General features: G+C 45.0%; 1 long non-coding RNA gene across 1 annotated transcript in view; it reads left to right on the top strand.

Annotated features, from left to right (window-relative positions):
- The window catches only part of LOC107001008 (uncharacterized), a 96,621-nt gene that overhangs the window by 6,805 nt on the left and 75,915 nt on the right, over positions 1–13,901 (top strand). Inside the window, exon 2 of the long non-coding RNA XR_013401323.1 lies at positions 13,741–13,864. This is a non-coding gene — a long non-coding RNA (uncharacterized LOC107001008). The remainder of the gene's footprint in view (positions 1–13,740; positions 13,865–13,901) is intronic.

Below are 13,901 nucleotides of genomic sequence, written 5' to 3'. Positions count from 1 at the left end.
GTATCCACGGTCTATTGCTAAGAAATACATCACAACGACCATTTTCATGAGCTTGAAACCCTTCCTCTCCTGTCATGCATTTGTTATTTCATTTTCCCAGCAAAGCATACCTCATCTTTGTAGGAACTGCTGCTCCCAACCGCAACCTCTGTGTCTGGAGGAAGTCATCCCTGAATGTAGATGTAGATGGGATGCCCTTGAGCCTGGCTGGGCCAGTCTTAGAACTCCATTGCCCTGGCCACAGTGATTGGTCCAGCAATTGGCACATGATGACTCAAGCCCAGCCAATCAGAAACCTTCCCTGATAATTGTTCTAGTTGGTCTTGGTGGGTGTTTTGAGAGCCCCTAGCTCAACTGGGGTTCTAGTAGCAGAGTGCCTAGTGGCCCTGCCCTCATGGGAAATGAAGGGGAGCTGGACATGGGTGTCTACACAGTGCCTTTCATGAGATACTTATTTTACCTGGCAGATGACCTAATGCCTAGGAAAACTCACATGGGAAACTTGTTTATATTGGCAGACACCCTGTGGCTCTCATCTGTAGCCAGTTTATCCTTGTCTGACCATTTCATTGGCACTGGGATCCTGACCTTCTGTTTTACCTGGTGTCCCTGGGGCAAACCCAGCCTGGGGCAGCCCCTAGTTCTTCAGATGCAAGACGCAAGTTCAATACACCATCACAAGAGGAAATAAGTTCAAAATTTTCTACTAGAAGATCCAAGGCAAGGAGGACATAATGAGTTGGGAGGACAGTCCTCTGTCTCCAGGTCATGCAAGGCAGAAATGAAGAGTCAGGCAGAGAGAGAGAGAGAGAGAGAGAGAGAGAGAGAGAGAGAAGGACATGGTGTGAAGTACATATAAGGGAACAGGGTGTGGGTCACTTTCAGTTTGCAAGGAAATGCCTGAATGGCTCCTTTAAATGATTCAACAGGAAAGTGGGGAATCCAGTTGCTAGGCAGGACAGAGGCCTCGAGTTCTTATCTTCAGCCACTGACTCTAGCCATTTGGGAGTGGTGTAAAACTGGAAACTGTCAGGAGTCACTGAGCGCTGCTTCTGGTTTGAGAAAGTTAAGCTTGTGTTCCAAGCAGATGCTGAGGCAACATAAATTTGTCAGAATTCACTACAATGGAAAACAGCTCTATTTGATGTGGTCAAGAGGCTCTGAGTTGGGAGGGGCAGAGCTACCTGTGATGTTGGTTTGAGCCCAGTGTGGACAACTGTCCTGAAAGAATGAATGCAGACAAAACGCGAGAGAAATAATATGTCGATGAATGCATTCCTGGATCTAACCTTCCCACCCCAAGACCAGCTACACCCCGATCTTTCTGCAATTTGGGTCAAAAGAGCTAATTGGTAGGCCTTTGGTAGGTTCAAATTTAAGATGGGTTTTGGTGACTTACAGTCATAGGGTTCTGACATGTGAATGGTTTGAAACTCCTTCTCCAGTTTTACTATGCTATAATGTCATCAATAAATATTTACTAAGAAACGGATGTGGACCAGGCACTCAGCTAAGTGATGGGACACAACAGTGGGCTAAAGATATGGTGCCTGCCACGCAGAGCTGACAGGCTGGAACTACATAGTGCAATGCAGTAGCCACTAGCCACTAGCCACAGTGGCTACTTACATTTAAAATAATTAAAGTTAAGTTAAATTACAAATTCAGAGTAAGAAAACAAACAACCTGATTCAAAAACAGGCAATGGATCTGAATAGACATTGCTTAAAAGAAGAAACACAAATGGTCATCAGGTATGTGAAAATGTGTTCAACATCACTAATCATCAGGGAAATGCAAATCAAAATCCCAATGAACTGCCACCTCATACCTGTTAGGATGATTATGATCAAAAAGATGAGAGATCACACGGGTTGGCAAGGGTGTGGAGAAAGGGAACCCTTCTCCAGTGTTGGTGGGAATGTAAATTGGTACAGCCGTCGTGGAAAACAGTATGGAGATTCCTAAAAACATTAAAAATAGAACTCCTGTATGATCCAGCAATCCCACTTCTGGATATATATCTAAAGAAAATGAAGTCAGTATATTTTAGAGACATCTGCACTCTCATGTTCATTGCAGCACTATTCACAAGAGCCAAGATATGAAATTAACCTAAATGTCCACTGATGGATGAATGGGTGAAGAAAATGTGATACACACACACACACTGAAACATTATTCAGCTTGTAAAAAGATGGAAATCCTGTTGTTTGTAACAACACGGATGAACCTAGAGGACATTATGCTAAGTGAAACAACCCAGGCACATAAAGACAAATGCGGCACAATCTCACTTACAGGTAGAATCTAAAAAAGGTCAAACTCATAGAAGCAGAGAGTAGAAAGGTGGTTGCCAGAGGCTGAAGAGTGGGAGGGGAAATGAGGAGATATTGGTAAAAGGTAGAAAGTTTCAGTTATGCAGGATAAATAACTTCTGGAAATCTAGTATGTAAAATATATAACATGATGACTATTGTTAATAATACTCTATAGTACACTTGAAATTTGCCAAAAGAGTAGATCTTAAATGTTCTTATTGTAACTTCACAAGACTAATCTGGTTCAACTTTTCTGTAAGAAAGTTGTGAATTTTCAGCTGCCATGGACTCCCAGGTTGAAGGTTACATAACCTAAGCATGCCCAGATGAACCAAGCATGTAACCAGGGGTGGAACCTAAGTGCTTGTTTGGAGGAGTGGATACTGAATTAAGAAATGGACACCATATGGCAGGGTCCGGGCTCCAATCAGATTGAGCCCTGGCATCACCCCATCGTATGGTCCAGTCAGAGCATGCCTCCTGGTATCACCCCATGGCAAGATCCAATCAGATCACACCTCATTACCCTCTGACTATAAAGCCTGCCCCAACTCCCAGCTTGTGGAGACAAGTTTTGAGTGTTTCCTCCTGTCTCCTTGCCGGTCAACTCACAGTAAACCTTTATCACTGCAAAAACCCAGCGTTTCAGTGTGTGACTTGGCATTACCCATCAGCAAACGGACCCCGTTTGGTTCCTTAACATCACCACAAAAAATTAAAAATAATAAAGATGTGAAGTGATGGGTATGTTAATTAGCTTGATGGCGGTTATCACTTCACAATGTATACATATATGTGTATCAAAACATCATATTGTACACCTTAAATATATGCAATTTTTATTTGCCAATTATACCTCAATAAAGCGGGAGAAAGAAGAACACATTAGTCAAAAAAAAAATCTGAGTGTCTTTTCTTTGTCCTCTTCTGATTCTTAACCTGCTTTTTCAAGGAGGAAATTTAGTTTATTGCTGACAGCTACTTGATAGTTGACGTTGAAGACCTTATAGAATTCTAGAATGTATATGTGTACATACATGTGTGTACATATGTATATGAAAATATAAATATGCATACACACAAGCACATACACATTTCAAACACACACACATATTTCAAAGGTTTGGTAAGCCTTCTGATGCCAATTTCTAAGCATGAGATTCCAGAAACAGAATGTCATCATAACACAGATGTTACATACTCTGGAAACTTCCTGCAAGAAGTTTGTCTTTTTAAGTATTTAAAAATAAAGCATTTCACGCCTGTAATCCCAGCACTTTGGGAGGCCGAGGCGGGCGGATCACGAGGTCAGGAGATCAAGACCATCCTGGCTAACATGGTGAAACCCTGACTCTATACAAATCCAAAAAATTAGCCGGGCGTGGTGGTGTGGCGGGTGCCTATAGTCCCAGCTACTCAGGAGGCTGAGGCAGGAGAATGGCATGAACCCGGGAGGCGGAGCTTGCAGTGAGCCGAGATCGTGCCACTGCACTCCAGCCTGGGCAACAGAGTGAGACTCTGTCTCAAACAAAAATAAATAAATAAAAACAAAAATAAATAAATAAATAAATAAATAAAGCATTTCTCCAAATAAATTCAGTTATTTACTCTCACCACATTTCAAGCACTCAGTAGGAACATGTGACTAGTGGCTACCACACTGTATAGAACAAGTATAGAATGCTGCCTTCAGAGCAAATCACTCTATCAGACAGCCTGGTCTAGGGCTTCACTAGCCAAAGTGTTAGATTCTAAGACTAGCAGCACCGGCTTCACCTGGGAGCTTGTTGGAAATCCAGAATCTCAAGCTCCAACCCAGACCTACACAGCCAGAATCTGCATTTCAACAAGATTCCCAGTGATTCATGTGTACATTAAAGTTTGAGAGACCCCGTCCTGACAGCCACTCCTAGTTTAGCCCCTCTGTCTCACTGTCACAACCCACCTTCCTGTGTCCAGGAGAGATGGTTCCAATCTCAAGAGAGACATACAGATGTGTATGGCCATCAGCTTACTGACTCTTCCCCCAACCACAAAATAAACTCCAAAGGTGTTTGTCCATGAGCAAAGGCTTCAAGGAACAACCCCAATGTTCACCCCAATAAATCCCCTCCCAAGGCATTTGCCAAGTCAGGATACAGGATTGGCATTAATAAGACCACCAGACTAGGTTGAGGTTTGGTGGCAATCCCACCCCAGGAACAATTTCTCAATGATTCATTTCTTTTTTTCAAGATAAAATCACTGCAGACTGCTGAAGGGAGTGAGGAGTTTGTGATGTGTTATATTTTCATTTTTGCAGAAAGAGGAAGAAGGCTTTCACTGTGTAGCAGAAGCGTCCTCCGTGCTTTCATGCTGTAAAGGATTTGCCCACTCCTGGGTAGGTTTCCAGGTTGCCAGCTAACTCAGTCTGATTGAGAAGCCCAGTGTACTCTGAAAAACCTTTATACACACACACACACACACACACACACACACACACACTCACACACACAGCCTTGAACTAATTGGTGGCACCCAACCATAACCAAGAAAAAAAAGCAACAAACTACCCACATTTAAATTGCAGATTGTGACCTTTACGCTTGAAATCGTTTCAAACATCCTGTTTATAGCTTTGGGGTTCTGGCACTCAATAATCCTACAAATCATTTTCCTCCGTTTTTTTAATGGTTATTATTATGCATTACATTTCCCCAGTTTCTGGGCCTCACCCCCAGTTGGTTTCTCCAGAGAGACTAGGTGATGTGAAAATGCCTGCAGAGCCACTTTTCTGCTTGAGTGTTGCCAGTTTATTCTACTTAGCTGAACCAGATGCAGAAGCTGGTGAACAATTCTTGGCCCTGCCCACTCATGACAGAGGGAGGGAAGTGTAAAAGAGGGAGGGGGCGTGAAGGTGGGAGAGAAAAAGGCTTTTTCTCCAAGCTGTAAAACTTGTCTGACCCAAAGGTCTTTAATGCGTGGGTCTAGGTTAGCATTTCCTGAAGTGTTGGTAAATTACAGAAGAACACGTTGGTAGGTGTTACAAGGTGACTCTAGGTTAAACAGAATTGAAAGGATTCCTTAATGCAGTACTTCTCAGGACCTTTAAATGCTAACATGTATGGAGAACTCTCTTTGGTGTGAAGCCGGGAGGCAGGTCATTTCCAAAGTTTATTGAATTAAGATGCACCTATTTCTCTGAGTGATCTCATAAAACATGGCTCACAGCCCACTTGGGAGGCACTGCTTGTTCTGGATACAATGGTAGGATTGCAGACAGATGGGCTCCCTCCCTCCCTCCCTCCCTCCCTCCCTCCCTCCCTCCCTCCCTTCCTTCCTTCCTTCCTTCCTTCCTTCCTTCCTTCCTTCCTTCCTTCCTTCCTTCCTTCCTTCCTCTCTCTTTCTCTCTCTCTCTTTGTCTTTCTCTCTCTCTCCTTCCTCCCTTCCTCCCTTTCTCCCTTTCTCTCTTTCTCTCTCTTTCTCACTCTGTCTTTCTCTCTCTCTCCTTCCTCCCTTCCTCCCTTTCTCTCTCTTTCTCTCTCTCTTTCTTTCTCCCTTTCTTTCTCTTTCTTTCCCTCTCTTTCTTTCTTTCTCTCTCTCTTTCTCTTTTCTTTCTTTCTTTCTTTCTCCTTCCTTCCTTCCTTTCTTTCTTCTTTCTTCCTTTCTTTCTTTAGAGTCTTACTATGTTGCCCAGGTTGGAATGCAGTGGCTATTCACAGGTGCAATCATAGCTCACTGCAGCCTTGAACTTCTGGGCTCAAGTGATCCTCCTGCCTCAGCCTCCCAAGTCTCAAGTCTGGGACTGCAGGTGTACATTACCACACTCAACGTGCAGCAAGGTTTCTATGACCCAGCCTTAGGTGCTCCAGGATGTCACTTCTGCCACATTCTATAGATTAAGCAACTTACTAGGGTCTGCCCAGATTCACAGGAGGTGAAATAGCCTCTGCTTCTCAATAGAATGTACATCATTTTCAATCCACCACACTGCCCTGGGCTTCCCAAGCAGTATGTTAAAGATTCAAAGTCAGAAAGACAGGAACATGAACCCTGCTTCCTGGCACTCTAAGCATTTCCATTTTAAACACCAACTCACACTCCTCTCCAACTATACCCACAGATGTAGGAGTTGGAGTTGGATATGGTCACAACCTTCCAACATTTCTCTCCACTTTCTTCTGGAAACAAATCCCCCTTTCCTGAGGGGACCCACAGGTACTTAGAACTAGCCTGTTGAGAGTAACAGCACACACTTGATTTCTCTCTGAGACCTCATGCCTGAAGCACAATAAATGTTTGATGATTGAGTGAGTGGATCAAGGACTAATTCCAGCAGAAATAAACAGTCATGTGTATTGTGGGCCAGACACTGTGCTATGTAGTTTTTATTCACTTACTCATTTAATGCTCATTACAACTTTATGATGTGGCTACTAAGTTTATTGCCGTTTTACAGATGAGGAACCTGAGTCATCTGCCACATGGGGAACAAATAGTAAGTCAGATTCCAGGCCAGATCCATCTAACTTTGCATCTGATGTTCTGAAATGCTCTACAACTGGACAGAGGGAAAGAAGAGCAGTCAGTACCCACTGTGGTCCCTATTTTCTAAGTACTTCTGTATGCAAGATTCATGGGTTACTATTCATTGTTTTCTCTATGCCAGGCTTTGTTCTAAGAACTGTGTTTATTCATTCAACCCTCACAGCAGCCTCATCATGTAGAGATTATGATAATTGAGGAAACTGAGGCACAGCAATGTGAATTGACCTACTCAGTGCCACATGGCTTGTTGTTAGAGGCAGAGCCAGGATTTGAACCCAGGACTCTGGTCCCAGGAGTCATGCTGTCCTCCATATGGCCACTCTAAGGAACATCCTTTGTTTACCTCCCAGATGGCAACAAAAGTTAGAACCAAAAGACCAAGTCTCAATTGCATTCAGTTCTGTTAGAGCCTTCCAAACTCAGAGCTTCAGCAAGGCTGGGACAGTGTCCTGCCTTCTGCCTGGGTTTTGAAGCCATGTACCTTTTCAGCTTCTCTCACCCTCCCTGGGCCAGTCCTGGTATGAATCAAAGCATTCGAGCAGAAGGAAAACTACAGCCGGGCCAGGAGCCCAGCCTCAGGGGTCCTGCTTGCCAGGCCTGGCAGTCTGAACAACCCCTGTTACTTCTGACCACCCCTCTGACAGCAGGATGGAGAAATTCTTGTTAAGGGGCTCTGAAGGCCCACCCTGCATTCCCCACATTCCCTACTGCCTCAGGCTGGAAAGAATTTCCAACCAAACTTGGCAAGCCAGGAAAGACTGTGGCCTGGCTGCTCCTGCTGGAAATTGCGATGCTGGCCTGGCACTGCTGCCTCCCCTTGCTCACTCCTAAGAATAACCAGGCGGCCTCCACACCCACCACTGGGGCCGCAGCCTTTGCTGAGATCTCCCTTTGCTCGGTTTAAACCCTCCATGGCAGAAGAGAAATTAGACTGTGAGCCCCAAGAGCAGGAGCTCAAATCTGATTTGTGTGTTGCAGAGAACACCGTCTTGCTATGTTGGGGGAACCACCTATGTCTAGGGTATTTCTGGAGCCTGGAGCTGCTTTCCATTAGGACTGCATTCATGTTGCAGGGAGCCGGCACTTACACCCATTGGGGAAGACGCTGTCAGTGCCTGGCTTATATACGCACTCAGGGCAGCAGCTTCATAGTGCAAGCCTGGTCTCTTTCCTGATGATTTCCCTGAGCCAGGCCATCCAGAAGTGCTAGGGAGTGGATCCCCCAGGAAGATCCTTAAAACAAGGACAATGGGAATTGGTGAATAAGCACCCCAGGCCCTTGTCCCTGGGGTGGGAAAACTCCAAGCATGTGAGCACGTCTTAGGCTGCCTCCCACAGTCACACCACTCACCTGCTCATCAACACACCTGTGTTGGCTTTCTTCTCTTCCCTGTTTCACTTCCCTTCCTCCCTACTGACGTTTCTAAGGATTTGCTCCTTGTCTCAGTGTCTGCTTCTTCTAGAGATGCTCAAACTGAAACACTCTCTGAGGCTGCTGATTGGGAAGAGTGGGGAAGCCTCTCACCTTGAGGGGCCAGGCTCTTCTTTGTCAGGGCTCATGAAGGTGACAGGTGGAGTGGGCAAGCAGACCCGTGACCAGCCCCTAAATCTTCAGCCTGTGCCCTTGGGATCCCTGGTATGGGTTTCTTTCCGCTGCGGCTACTTTCCTTCCTGCTTATGTTTGGCTCCAGAGACTTTGGAAATCATTTGCAGTCCAGGAGCTTGGGCCGAGCAGAAGTCCACGTGCTGAAATCTATGCTGGGTGTGACTGTGTGTCAGACACTGTGCAGGGCTCTGGGGACCTGGTGGTGAGGGAGCAGGGAGCATTTAGCAGAGGGAGTCAACCCAGCAGGGGTTCAAGAGGTCTTCCTGATGGAGAATTTTTTTTTGAGACAGTCTCGTTCTGTCCCCCAAGCTGGAGTGCAGTGGCATGACCTTGGCTCACTGCAACCTCTGCCTCTCAAGTCCAAGTGATTCTCCTGCCTCATCCTCCCGAGTAGCTGGGACTACAGGTGTGTGCCACCACATCCAGCTAATTTTTGTATTTTTAGTAGAGACAGGGTTTCACCATCTTGGCCAGGCTAGTCTTGAACTCCTGACCTCAAGTGATCTGCCCACCTCGGCCTCCCAAAGTGCTGGGATTACAGGTGTGAGCCACTGCACCTGGCCCTGGAGAAGGTGGAGAAGATTCTGATGTCTATACCCCCGCACTAGAAATCCTGACTTGATAAATCTATTACAGGTATGGCCTGGACATTGGCGGGTTTGAAATCTCCCTACGTGATTCCAATGTGCTATCAGGGTAGAGACCTACTGCTTTAAGTTCCTCTTGAAGCTTGGTTCTGCCTGCTCAGCTGGTGGGCTGAGGGGAGAAGGTGAGAGTTTTAATGGTAATGTCTAAGGCAGCAGTGTAACACACTGGCTTCTGTTGTCTCACCCACCGTGGCTCATGGGGGTCAAGGAAGGCATGGCCATAAGGGACCTGTGGTAGAGGAGTCAGGCCTCCTAGGGGCCTCAAGTGTATACCCCAGAGATCCCACCAGTTCACACTAGCCATGCTCATGAGTAACTGTGGGAACTCATATTCCCTGAAAATGGAGTCTATGACCTAGTGAGGAAGGCCACGTTGCCCTAGAGGACAGCCCAGCTCTGAACACACACACACACACACACACACACACACACACACGCACGCACGCACACATTCTCAGCATGGGATCATACACACATTAGGTGGTCAATCCACTTATCAGCACTTACTGTGTCTCTGGGACTGTACTGAGCAATTTGTATACATTCTATTTTCATCTCTTCTGACAACTGTAATAGGGTGCTGATTCCACTGTCCCCATTTCAAGGCTGAGGCCAGGAAGGCTAGGAGATGTTGAATAACGTGTCCAAGGTCACAGAACAGCAGAACTAAGATTTGAACCCAGATCTGATTCTGAAGTTCAGGAGTTGCAGAACCACTATGGAAACTCCTTCCCATGAAATAGGCAGAAAGAACCTATAGTTGAATGTTTGAATGACCGAATGAACTAATGAGTGAGTGAATGAATGAGTGGAGTCAGTGAGTGGATGAGTTATTGGTTGGCTGCCAGGTTTCATGTCCAGTGGCCCACTTTTCTTTCCCATGTGATTTTGGTGACTTATGCACCATCCTCGAGCTCAAGACAATCTCACTGGTAATGAACTTCCAGGTCTCATTCCCTATGGAGTCCCCAGTCTTTGTCCTTCTCTGCCGACAAAGCTGTCCTGAGACAGGGTGAGTATGCTGGCCATCTTCAGGCCACTATTCATATTAAGGTTAGAAACAGGCCAGGCGCAGTGGCTTATGCCTGTATTCCCAGCACTTTGGGAGGCTGAGGTGGGTGGATCACGAGGTCAGGAGTTCGAGATCAGCCTGACTAACGTGGTGAAACTCCGTCTCTACTAAAAATACAAAAATTAGCTGGGTGTGGTGGCGCACACCTGTAATCCCAGCTACTCAGGAGGCTGAGGCAGGAGAATCACTTTAACCCAGGAGGCAGAGGTTGCAGTGAGCCCAGATTACACCACTGCACTCCAGCCTGGGCGACAGAGCGAGAGTCCGTCTCAAAAAAAAAAAAAAAAAAAAGAAAAGAAAAAAAAAGACTAGAAACAACACCTCCTATAGCACAAGCTCCGGAGAGTGGTGGTGCCTGGAGTTGTACAACATGGTGGCCATGGTGGAAACATTTAAAGGGATATAAAATGATCTTATCTCACCATCCAGACCCACATCCTCCCCAAAGGAGGTGTCCTTCCCAGCCAAAGCCCACCTACCTCCTGCTCACCCTGTTTGGTTTTCAGCCATGACTTTCACTCTGACCTCTAAAGTGAGTATATTAAAGGTCAATATTCCCAAAAGTGGAACAGAATTTCTGGGTTTCCCTGCATGTGGCCATACAGCCTTTGGAATCAGAAAGACAAGGGTTCTAATCCCAGCTTCACCACTTTAGCAGCTGTGTGACCTTTGTGCAGGGGACGTTACCTCTCTGTGCTTCAGTGTCCCCATTTGCAACATGGGGATAATAATAGCACCTCACAGAGATGTGAGGATTTGAGGAATACATTATATCAACACTTCTCAAATGGGGCTGATTTTGTTCCCAGGGAACATTGGACAATGTTTGGAGGCATTTTTGGTTGTCACAACTGGGGCAATGGTACCGACACTGGTGGATAGAAGTCAGAGATGCTACTCAACATCCTACAATGCACAGGACATCCATCCTTCTGCCCCAGCAACAAAAAATTATCTGGTACAAAATGTCAATAGTGTCCATATAATCCAGCAATTCCACTTATGGACAAATACCCAAAGGAATTAAAAGCAGGGCCTGGAAGAGATATTTGCATACATATGTTCACAGCAGCATGAGTCACATTAGCCAGAAGGTGAAGCCACGGAAGTCTCCATTGACAGATGAATGGACAAACAAAATGTGGTGTATTCATAGTACAGAATATTATTCAGCCTTAAAAAGAAAGGAAATTCTGACACATGCTACAACATGGATGAACCTTGAGGACGTCATGCCAAGTGAAATAAGTCAGTCTTGAGACTGACTTTGTCTTTTTGAAAAGACAAAGACTGTATGATTCCACTTATATGGGGTACCTAGAATAGTCAAATTTATAGAAACAGAAAGCAGAATGATGGTTGCCAGGGGCTGGGGGAAAAAGGGAGTGAGGAATTATTGTTTAATGGGTAAAGAGTCTCACCTCTTTCATCCCAGATGAAAGGAGTTCTAAAGACAGATGGTGATGATGGTTGCACATTACAAATGTACTTAATGCCATTGAGCTGTACACTTAAAAATGGCCAAAATGGTAAATTTTATCTGCTGTATCTTTACCACAATTTTAAAAATTGGAAAAAAATATTAATAGTGCTGCTTTTGAGAAACCCTGACCTAAGTAAATCATATAGCACTGAAGTGGATATAGAGTAGCTACCCTCAAAATGTTAGTTCCTTTCTATTTTCTTTCATTTTCTTTTATTTTATTTTCATTTAGATAGAGTCTTGTTCCGTCCCCAGGCAGTAGTGCAGTGGCTCAATTTCAGCTCACTGCAAATTCCGCCTCCCAGGTTCAAGTGATTCTCCTGCCTCAGCCTCCCGAGTAGCTGGGATTACAGACCTGTGCCCGCACACCCAGCTAATTTTTATATTTTTAGTAGAGATGGGGGTTTTGCCATGTTGACCAGGCTGGTCTCAAATTCCTGGACTCAAGCAATGTGCCCACCTCTGCCTCCCAAAGGGCTGGGATTACACATGTGAGCCATCACACCTGACCTATTTTCTTTTTTTATAGTCACCCGGAATTTAACCTGATACAGTTATCCTGGGTGATGTGTTGTAAGAAAAATATATTAATTTAAAAATGTGGGCTGGGTGTGGTGGCTCATGCCTGTAATCCAAGCACTTTGGGTGGCCGAGGCAGATGGATCATGAGATCACAAGATCGAGATCACCCTGGCCAACACAGTGAAACGCTGTCTCTACTAAAAATACAACAACAACAACAAAAAATTAACCCGGCGTGGTGGCACATGCCTGTAATCCCAGCTACTCAAGAGGCTGAGGCAGGAGAATGGCATGAACCCAGGAGGCGGAGGTTGCAATGAGCCGAGATCGCGCCACTGCACTCCAACCTGGGTGATGTAGTGAGACTCTGCCTCAAAAAAAAATGTGGGGTGATGAGAAACAGGTTCTAGGCCTATGCTCTCCAATAGAAATATGATAGGAGTCACAATATTTATTTATTATTTTTATTTTTGCATTTTTATTGTAAGAGCTTTATTGAGCTATCACTAACATAAAAAATTTTATATATATATACACATACATATATATATTTAAAGTGCACACCTTGATGTTTTTCTTATTGAATTTTGTAAAGTTTAGATTCGGGGGTACAAGGGCAGGTTTGTGACATGGGTAGATTGTGTAATGTCGAGGTTTGTGTTTCTAAGGATCCTGTCACCCAGTGGTGAATATAAAACCCAGTAGGTTGTTTCTCAGCCCTTACCCCACACCCTCCCTCTCCTGTCTTGGAATCCCCAGTGTTTATTGTTTCCATCCTTGTGTTCCTGTGTACCCAATATTTAGTTCCCACTTATAAGTGAGAACACATGCATGTAATTTTAAACTTTCCAGTGACCGCATTAAGAAAGGAAAATAAAACAGGTGAAATAATATTACAATATTTTAAATATTTTATGTAACCCAACATATCGAAGATATGATCATTTCAACAAGACATCAATATAAAATATGAATGAGCTATTATATACCTTTATTTTTTTGTACTGGGTCTGCAAAATCCCGTGTTTATGTGACCCTCACAGATCATCTCAGTTTGGACTTGCCACATGTTGTCCTCTGTAGCCACAAGTGGCTCATGGCTGCTATATGGAACAACACGGTGTTAGACGAAAACCTTTCCACTCGCAGGTCAGATTGGGAAGGGAAAAAAAAGACAAGGAGAAACAGGAAAGAAAGGAAAGTAGGAAGGGAATCTTTCAGAGCATACGAGCAGGACACAGAACTAACATCTCCAAAAAAGGGCTGGAACCTTGTTGTCTGCCTCTCTAATGGTAGCTGCTGGAGAGTGTTCGCACCCTGTCTCTCCAGGTCAACCTGGTTCCACCAGAGGTCAAAGACAAGCCCAGCCCGGGGTCTCAGAAGTGGTGGACACTGACTGCCCAGCCTGGGGAGCTTACTCCCCACTTGCTGCCCACAGCTGGAACACACGGTCACTTGGGAGGACCACCATCGCCACCCCCACGAAATCAAAGATACTGTTTGCATAAGCCTCATCCAAGGCTGGCTCTTGCAATGTTTTCAGTTTTTATTTTATTTTTTAGAGACAAGGTCTTGGTCTGTTGCCCAGTCTGGAGTGCAGTGGTGCCATCCCAGCTTGCTACAGCCTCAAACACCTGGGCCCAAAGGATCTTCCTGCCTCAGCTTCTCAAGTAGCTGGCAGTACAGGTATGCAACTACCACACCCAGGTAATTAAAATTTTTG

Source organism: Macaca mulatta, chromosome 11 (assembly GCF_049350105.2).
Source record: "Macaca mulatta isolate MMU2019108-1 chromosome 11, T2T-MMU8v2.0, whole genome shotgun sequence".
NCBI classification, from domain to species: Eukaryota; Metazoa; Chordata; class Mammalia; order Primates; family Cercopithecidae; genus Macaca; species Macaca mulatta.
This window is presented reverse-complemented; position numbering and strand designations above follow the sequence as displayed.